This window comes from Garra rufa, chromosome 4 (genome assembly GCF_049309525.1).
Source record: "Garra rufa chromosome 4, GarRuf1.0, whole genome shotgun sequence".
NCBI classification, from domain to species: Eukaryota; Metazoa; Chordata; class Actinopteri; order Cypriniformes; family Cyprinidae; genus Garra; species Garra rufa.
Genome location: NC_133364.1, coordinates 18643624 through 18650262, shown reverse-complemented (window position 1 = coordinate 18650262; position 6639 = coordinate 18643624). Strand labels below are relative to the sequence as shown.

General features: G+C 36.4%; 1 long non-coding RNA gene across 1 annotated transcript; it reads left to right on the top strand.

The window, feature by feature from the left end:
• Positions 1-4291: 4291 nt before the first annotated feature.
• On the top strand, positions 4292-6225 carry LOC141333058 (uncharacterized). Its single transcript, XR_012355364.1, has 3 exons — positions 4292-4415; positions 4766-4868; positions 5758-6225. It is a non-coding gene; the product is annotated as an uncharacterized lncRNA (long non-coding RNA).
• Positions 6226-6639: the final 414 nt, after the last annotated feature.

Below are 6639 nucleotides of genomic sequence, written 5' to 3'. Positions count from 1 at the left end.
AAAATCTGCAATTGACTAGAGTAAATCTCTAGCATCATTTGTTTTCAGATTTGTAGTGTTTTAATTCAATGACATTTCATGCATTTTAAGTGTCCAAATCCCCAAACTAAGGTCAGCGCTGTCAAAACAATTAACATAGCGATTGAAACCGACTCTTAATTTCCCCAAACAGTTCAGTTTCACTGTATAATGAAGTACATTCTTTGCACATAACACATTTCTTTTGATGTGGGTCAGATTCAGGTGTATTTTGTTTTGAGAGCTCTGGTGTTAATTCATAAGTGCGTAAAAGCACCTGAGAAAATGTGTATGAGAGAAACAAGTGGAAACTGCACAAATAGCTTTATGCCTTACTTGAAATACTGATACAAAACAAAAACGAGAGCATTTTTATTTATTTTAACTGTAGGGACTCTAATCGGGAAACTAATCGGTATTCGTTTTTTAGTGGCCAATTTTTTTTTTTTTTAAATGTATCTTTGTTTAGGCTACATTCTTAATTGATATACAGTGCCTTGCAAAAGTATTCATACCCCTTCATTTTTGTCACATTTTGTTTTGTTGCAGCATTATGTTAAACTGCTTTAAATTAGTTTTTCCCCACATCAGTTTACACTCCATACACCATAATAATGACAAAGCAAAAACCAGATTTGCAAATTTTACAAATTTACTAAAAATAAAACACTGAAATAAGTACATTGCATAAGTATTCATACCCTTAACTCAGTACATAGTTGAAGCACCTTTACAGCCTCAAGTCTTTTTGGGTATGATGTGACATCTGCATTTGGCAATTATCTGCCATTCTTTGCCTCACCTTTTCACCTCTCAAGCTCTGTCAGCTTGGATGGGGGCTGGCAGACATTTTCTAGAGTCCTAGTTGTTCCGATCGTCTTCCATTATGGATAATGCTTCTGTGACCCTTCAATGCAGCAGAATTTTTCCTGAACTCTTCCCTAGATCATTGTCTTAACGCAAGTCTGTCACTGAGCTCTACAGGCAGTTATCTTGACCTCAGAACTTGGTTTTTGCTCTGATATGTATTTTCAGCTGTTAGACCTTTTCTGAGAGGTGTGTGCCTTTCTAAATCATACTCATTCAAATGAATTTGCCACAGTTTAACTCCACTCGAAGTGTAGTAACATCTAGAAGCATTATAAATGCTCCTGAGCTACATTTCGAGTGTCCCAGAAAAGGGTATGAATACTTATGCAACGGGATCTTTTCAGTTTTTTTTATTTTTAATAAATTTGCACAAATGTTAAAAACCTATTTTTTGCTTTGCCATTATGGAGTAGGGAGTGTAGATTGATGTGGGGGAAAAAGTAATTTAAAGTAGTTTAACATAAGGCAGCAACATAACAAAATGTGAAAAAATGAAAGGGTATGAATAATTTCGCCATGCACTGTAGATTGAAAAAAAAATCTGAATTTGTTTGTTTTTGTTATTTTAAAACAACTGGATCAAATTATAAACCAATGCAAAATATATTTTATCCACCTTATTCTTCAGTGCAGAAGTAAGCCTATGGCCGAGACTTCTGGTTTATTAGCCACTATAGGGAAATAACGAGAAGAATAACAAAGTGCAGTAAAGGGTATAACTGTTTATAATTAAGATAATACGTTAAAATAACATGGTAAGACACACCATACCATATCAAACAGCAAAACCATGAGACCAGAAGCCAGACCCATTCAAATTTACAAAATGTCGCCCACTCTTATGGGAAAAATAAGGTGGATAGTGGGGTTCATTCATTGAGGTCTCTTTATAGTTTTTTTTTTTTTTTTAAATACAACCCTTGTTTTCACAGAAACTGTTTTTCTACATGTATAATGGTTTTCCATTAATGTCATGAAACTTCTTTCACCGTTTCTCAACTTCTCTTCAGTTTCTTCATCTTCCCTTCGGCTTCATTTGATGCGCTCTCTGAACTACACACTTTCCCCAACTTTCTTTCCCTAAGAGGCTGTTGAAAGGGATGTCATCAGGGGTGGAGAATCTCCGTGATTGTTTTTTTTGCGAGGGGTGGACGTGAAGTTCTTCCGTATCGGTTTTTGGGAATGGTTCTCAGCGTCCCGCTAAGCCGCTAGCTTTCGGACTCTAATCCCTTCAGCCAGTGGGGAGCGATGACACTCCGTAAATACCAATAACAAATAATGAAGCATTGCTTTATCTGTGTGATGGGAGCCGAGTTAATCTGTGGACCACTCTTGACACTCAATTAAAAGTGAAGAATGTGTCCCTCTCCGAGTTTTTCGGAGGAGTTCAAGGGTGGACCGCGCTCGCAGACATCTGCGCGCACCACCCGCTCGCGCGCCCCCCTCACAGTGCCCGCGAGCTCTGTGTTCCCGATCGCTTGCTAAGTACATGGAGATGAAAAGTTCGGTGACATGTTGGGATCTCAAGAGCCTTTGGCTGCCTTGTTTAGCTTAGTGCCGTGGATTTGATACGAACAAACACAGAGCAGTCGAGATAAGAACCTTAAGTTTAGTTAAAGCAGAAAAATGTGTCAGGTGAACACTGTAATTGAGTATGAAATAAACACTCAGCCATAGCCCAAGTCATAAAATAAATTCAGGGAATATTTCTCCATCAGTTTCGGTCAGACACTTTATTTTAAGGTCCAGTTTTCACTATAAATTGTTAACTACAACTTTTGCCTCAATCTCCTAATTACTGTTTATTAATAGTTAGGAATGTAGTTGTTAAGTTTTGGTTTTGGGTAGGAAAAAGGATGATAGATACAAATAAACAGCCAATTTACTAATATGCATGCTAATAAGCAACTACTTAATAGTGAGTATTGCTCCCTATGCTAAAGTGTTACTTCAGTTTCTATAGACATTAGGCAATAAAGGGGCATGTTGTCACAGAGTCTGCCATTAAACAGCCAATTATATGCACAAATCCAATAAGAGAATTTTAAAACAAAATTCATAAAAAATCAGAAATGTAGACAGTGGCCTAACATTTACAAATATTGGTAAGATTTTACCATAATGTGTCATTTGTTAACATTAGTTAATGTAAGCTATTAATTAACATGAATGAACAATACACTCTAAAAAGTGCTGGGTTATTTTTGTAAACACATTGCTGGGTTAATTGTGCTGGGTCAAAATTCTGGGTTGTTTGAGGCACTGTAAACACACAGTTGGGTTGATCATGCTGGGTCAAATGGACTATAAGGGGTTCTTTCACTATGAACACCTGGGTTGGGTTATTTTGACCCAACCGGTTTGTTTATTTTTTTCACTTCATCGAACATTCTGGATTCTTCACTCGTCTCGTCGCCAGGCGGTCACGCACCTCGCAGCAAGCAGGATTATAAGGTAAATTAATAATATGATTATATAATTATTTACCTTTATTTTTAATAAGTTGTGTTTTAGAGCACACTGATTTCACTGTTTAATGCAATATTTGATATGTCGCTGTGCGGGGTTGGCATTTTTATTCCGTGAATGACGAACGTTGTAACTTAAGCAGCCTAGCCATGTACTTTTTTGCCTCAACGAATCGCTTTATTGTTATATAAAGTGTGTGTGTGTGTGTGTGTGTGTGTGTGTGTAGTGTTATTTGTATAACTTACAGTATACATATGGCCTTTATTTTAACGCCTTATGGAAAGAGTAGGTCAGAAATACGGGGGTAAGTTCCTTTACTGTCTGCATACTGTATTGCTTTGTAATGTTTTGTCAAAATTAGATCATTTCATACAAAAATTGATCTTTTAAGGGCATATTTTTCAAGTAAATGTTTGCGACGTGCCGAATCCAACGATAGATCCATATGTTTTATGTTGAGCATTTTCGCGGTTTTTTCCTTGAGGTAACTTATCTGCATTAGCTAAAACGCTATGTCCCTTACTTTAATAATGTTAAACCACAATATGACTGGTATGTACTATTGTTTATTACTTAAATGTAATGTTGTCTTAGCTACAGTATGTAAAGTTAGACTTAATCTCTCGTGGTGTATGTGGCCGTTCACATGTCACGTTTTTTGCGCACTGAAGTTTGTTATTATACGCTCATAATGGAAGCTCATTTTTTCCAGGCGCGGGACATGGTTGCTTAGCAACGGCAGACGCCATGGGAGAGCAAGCTGTGTTTTTGGAAAGATAGCGACGCATCTTGCGTTTTCACGCGTTTTTAGGCGCGGCATGTGAACGGCCCCTTCTTCCTCTATTTTAGTGAATGCCTGTGTTGCATTACAAACTAGGAGACCAGTATAAACCTTAAACTTATTGAACCACATTTGTTTTTCAGATTTTATCAGATTTCACAAGACTTTAGGAAGCTATATCCAGAGGCAGACTTTTTGAAGACTGGGCTACAGTTGCAGACCTAATTCTTGCCAGTGCTCAGTGAGGTGCATTCAGAGCTGGGTGACATGACTTAAGGTAAGCTTTTTCTAATAATATGTCAATCTATAAAACAATATGCAACTGTATTTGACACACATCAACTGGTAAATACAATGGTACAGTAACACTTAACTAGTTGCTTATTAGCTTGTATATTGGCTGTTAATTAGTACTTATGAAGCACAAACTGATGCCTTATTCTGCATGAGCATATTCTACATCCCTGAATCTGACCCCATACCTAAACTTAACCTGCAGTAGTTGAATGAGGGTGGGAATTAATTTGCATTATTTAAAGGAATGAAGAAATCTTCATATGAAAGTGTTTCAGTTTGTTTTGATTATAAAATATGGTTCACAGTTTGCATATTATTCCTATGGTTTAGATGCTAAAGGGGAAAGTGCTTTCAAAGTCCTGCCCACTCTGGATAAAAGGTCTTCAGACCCACAACCACGGAATCCCGGAGGCCATTCATTGACGTACAACCTGTAAGTTTTGTTTTACGTTTTCTGCTCTAATAAGGGTGTATGTATATATATAAACACAGTGGTGGCCAAAATTATTATAACAGTTGTATTTTCACCAGCTAAAAAATGATTTTAAGTCAGTGTTTTTTATCTTTTGCTGTAGTGTGTCAGTAAGAAATATCAGTTTACATTGGCACAACAGCCAATCCTCCACACAGAGATCTGATCTCATCATCATCTAGTCTGTCTGGAATGACATGAAGAAACAGAACAAACTGAGACAGACTAAATCCAGAAGAACTGTGACAACGTCCCCAAGATGCTTCAAGAGACCTACCTGCAAAGCTACCTGAAAAACTATGTGCAAGTGCACCTAGTGTAGGGCAAAAGCTGCTTTAAACACAAAAGGACGGTCAAACCAAATGTTGATTTAATTTAGTTAATCAAGGTTAATTGATTAAGAACATTTATTTATGACATTATTTTTGACAGCATCATTTTATGACATTTTTAGACAAGTGCTTAAAACTTTTAACAGTATTGTAGCTTTGCAGTTAGGTCTCTTGGAGCATCTTGGTGACGCTTTCACAGTTCTTCTGGATGATGATGAGATCAGATCCTGTGTGGAGCACAGAACAAAAATGTCACTGGATTATCACAATTAATGGCAAAATGAATGGAAATGTAAACCGATATTTCCTACTGACACACTACAGCAAAAGATAGAAATCACTGACTTAAAACCTTATTTAGCTTGTGAAAATACTAGTGTTCTAATAATTTTGACCACAACTGTATGAAAAGTTGAGAAGTAAAATGAGCATTTATTTCATGCCTCTGTGTTTATGTTCATAAAATACACTTAACTTAAAATGTAATGTTGCAAGACTAAATGCCGTATAATTAACAGGTGGGGACCAACATGGTGGATTTGAGCCTTGGGATGAGACAACAACATTTCTAGACCTTCGCCATTGTTCCAGGCCATGCCATTGAAGCGGACTTGTTGCCTGGGAATTTCTCCAGCTTGCAGTATATCATATTGATGGACATAAGTCTTCATGTGTGAAGTTTTTTTTTTGGCCACTTGTAACATGTTTTAAATTGTAAGAATTGTCTGGTGGACTCTTTGTTTGGCTTAGTTTTAATGGCACAATGTTTGGAATGATTCTAATGTGGTAATAATTCATTTTTGAGTGTTCTGCTGCTGCAATGTTGACATAAAGAATATGAATATAGTGTGCCTTGTTTACAGTTTTGTTTAAAAGAAACTGATCTACTAAAACCGTTATTTGTGTCTTTAAGGGTTGGACAAAATGTGTGACAGCTACACCTATTTGAAAACTGTATTAAAAAGAAATATGAAAACTCATTAAAATGACATTTACATATTAAATTTTTGTGTTGTGTAACTGTATTACAGAAAAACAATAATAATTTTACATTCTTTTGTGATTTATATATTATTATTGGTAAATATAAAGGTAGCAAGGCAATTAGACAATAAATAACCCAATATTTTGGTAGTTTTTAACCCAGAAACACAGTTAATCTGACCCACTGGTTGGGTCAAATAAACAACCCAGCATTTTGGGTCAAATGATTTAACCCAGCACTTGGGTCAAAACAACCCAACGCGTGTTCTGTCCCATAGTTACCCAGCAGCTGGGTTATGGTTGGGTTATTTTTTAACCCAGCACTTTTTAGAGTGTACATTTATTAGACTATTTAATCATCTTTGTATAACAGAATTCAGTCATTGTTTTTTCATGTTAGTACACAGTGCTTTAGC